The sequence below is a fragment of the Coenobita brevimanus genome, chromosome 68, assembly GCF_032717465.1.
Source record: "Coenobita brevimanus isolate Jiangsu-jjx chromosome 68, ASM3271746v2, whole genome shotgun sequence".
NCBI lineage: Eukaryota > Metazoa > Arthropoda > Malacostraca > Decapoda > Coenobitidae > Coenobita > Coenobita brevimanus.
The window spans coordinates 46,892,908-46,896,026 of NC_137021.1; the positions used below are offsets into that span (position 1 = coordinate 46,892,908).

Below are 3,119 nucleotides of genomic sequence, written 5' to 3' on the forward strand. Positions count from 1 at the left end.
TCAGTAACTCACCACATTACAAGGTCATCCGTCTTGTGCAGTACATGAAAAAAGCAATTTTTGAACATTGACCTTGGTTGTGACCTTGAGTTTTGGGACAAGGTCATTCATACTTGGGCACCATGCGCAGTATAACAAATTCTATAAATGTGCCAAGTTTGGTGATTGTAGCTCAATTCTGTGTGTGTGTGTGTGTGTGTGTGTGTGTGTGTGTGTACTCAGTGACCCCAAACTACTTTCCATTGACCACCAGGCGATCTCAGAAGCTACTGGCCCAAATGGGCCCATAGTCATTCCACACCTGTTCCAAGACCTTGGCTTTGTCCCACAAAAATTGTCAAGTCTGTACCTTTAGCGGTGTCTGAGAATCCGCGAATAGACTACATTTTGGATGTAACTGGAAAACCAGTACTGGGAACTGGATGATGCTGGGTCATACGAAGCCGCCACCTGGGGTACTCAGATGGCCAAGTGTGTTGGCTGTAGCTTTAAAATTGAGCAAATATTAGCAATTTACTTCTGCATAAGAAATAATAATAATAATAATAATAATAATAATAATAATAATAATAATATTGACAAGAACAATATAACTCACCACTGGTGTGGTGAGTTATAATGATAGTCTATATTATAATGATCCAACTTCTGTATTTTTGTTGGTTTGTTTGTTACCATAACACAGCAAAAATGGCACAACGTAGCGCAATTTTTGTTAGAGCAAGGTATGTGAAAATGCTCTAACTTACAGACCAAAACAATTTCCAGGCCAATCGGGCCACCGGTTCCCGAATTATGACTCATTTCTGGATATTGATATCGAGTGGAGGTCGCCAAAGGCAGCCTTTAAGCGAGTACTGTACTAATAATAACTCAGAGTGCAAAAGCCGCATGGTACAAATTGTTTAAAGACCGAATGTTTGAACGTGCCATGAGGCCGTGACTTTGGCCTACAGTTCTCAAAAGCAAATTCCATTTTCCTTGTCTTTCCTTCAACCCTTCCACCAAGTTTGGTCAAAATCGGATCAAAACTCAAGGTGACCCTGCCATGTGTCAAGAGTTCTTTCACCTTGTCCTGTGCTTTACCATTGTCTGAGTGTTCTGAAAATCAAATCCCTTCATTCATTCCTTATCCTTAAGGCTTCCACCAATGGATCTTGAATGTGGCTCTCTTGTTTTTTTTTTTTTTCCCTTGGAGCGATTTGCAGGCCTCTGGCCTTTGTTTCCTTCTTCCTTGCATTAAAAAAAAAGTTTGGTCTAAATTGGTTCAAAATTGTTTATACTGACTTTGCCATGTGTCCTTGATCTTTGACATTGCCCTATGACTTTGATCGCTGACTGAGTGTTCTTAAAATCGATTCCCTTCGTCCTTGCCTTATCTTTCATCTTTCCACCAACTTTGGTTTAAATCAGATGAAAGCTATTTATGTTGACCTTGCCATATTACCTTGACCTTTGACCTTGTCGTTTGACAATATTCTCAAAATTGAATTCTTTCATCCTTGCCATAGCTAAATCTTTACTAAAGATTGCACTAACACGCAAAGAAACTGTTTAATATCACCTTGGTATATGGCCTTGACCTTTGACCTGTTATTCTCGAAAATAATATGTCATCCCGTTCGCCAGGCCTCAACCATTCAACCAAGTTTGGTTACAGTCGGATTACAACTGTTTGAGTTTTTTTTTTCCACACATAGGTGCACAACACACACACACACACACACACACACACACACACACACACACACACACACACACACACACACACACACACTTAGTAAAACAATGCCTCTACTTGCTTCGCAAGCACATGTGTAATTGTCATAATGAACACTACCACTACTACTACCACCAAATGATGATGATGATTATGATGATGATAATAATAGTAGTAGTAGTAGTAATAATAATAATAACAGTAATAATAATAATATTAATAATAATGATAATAATGATGATGATGTAATACCACGTTGAGTACACCGCTTCCCATCCGATCAGCGAAGTTAAGCAACGTTGGGTCTGGTTAGTACTTGAATGGGTGACCGCCTGGGAACATCAGATGCTGTTGGCATCCCTACGTGTCAAGTGGGGTTGGTGGAGGATTAGTGCCCCTCCTTGTAAAACAATTAACTCTAAGCCCTTGGCCACCCCGTTTGGGATACATGGCGTCTGGCAATGAATGAATGAATGATGTAGCTGTACAGTTTCTTCCTGTTCATTCGAAGAGAGCATGTAAAATGCATACCCAGTCCGGCGATATGTATGCTGATTTTTCTGAAATCCATGTGCTCAATTCCCCTATTTCTGATCGATTTTATTTTTGGGAGGGGGCTTGACCCTTCAAGAATCACTACGGGGGGGGGGGGCTCGCGCTTCTAAGGTATCGCATTACGGATGCCCATTGTACAACACGTACTAAGATATCAAGTCAATATTTGCCTTGCTTTTCACTATTTTTGAGTTTTAATTTTGGTGGGGGTGGGGGACGGTTGGCCCCCTAAAAACCATGGTTGGAAAGTAGTATGTGATGGATGACCTTCCCGGTAATCTGACGAACACATCTGGGAAGTTTCATTCACATTCATCAAATAGCCACGGAGGAGTTACGGTGCGTGTACGCACACATGCATTCGACAACACACACGCACCATCACGTACATGCACACATACAATAAACAGATTTAAATTAGATATAGATAGACAGACAGATGTCCAACAAACGTTAGGCCAGATACAGTGAAGTAAGTGGAGAGCTAAACAGTCTTAGAGGTTGATGCTTGACACTGTTGGCAGTTTTTTTTGTACTCACTTCCGGCCTCTTAAATTACGAATAATAAAAAAAAAAAAAAAAAAAAAACACTTACCAATAAATCGTCCCAGAATAGAGGTCCAAAATCCCTCAGCAGGAGAAAGGAGTCGACATTTTTCTGTATTCATGATGAAGGGTGAGGGTAGGAGAGGAATGACAGTCATGTTGACACGCGATCAGCTGTTTGTTTGCATCGTATCAGCTGAATCCAACGCGCTCCATTTTTCCAGAGGGATTGGATTCCGTGTCGTGTGTGGTTTCGTCTGGGATTTATTTGTTGTGATGGTGTTAACTGTTGGTAGTT

The 3,119-nt window shown here is 40.8% G+C and overlaps 1 pseudogene; it reads left to right on the forward strand.

The window, feature by feature from the left end:
- Window positions 1-1,959: 1,959 nt before the first annotated feature.
- Window positions 1,960-2,077, forward strand: LOC145405967 (5S ribosomal RNA; annotated as a pseudogene).
- Window positions 2,078-3,119: the final 1,042 nt, after the last annotated feature.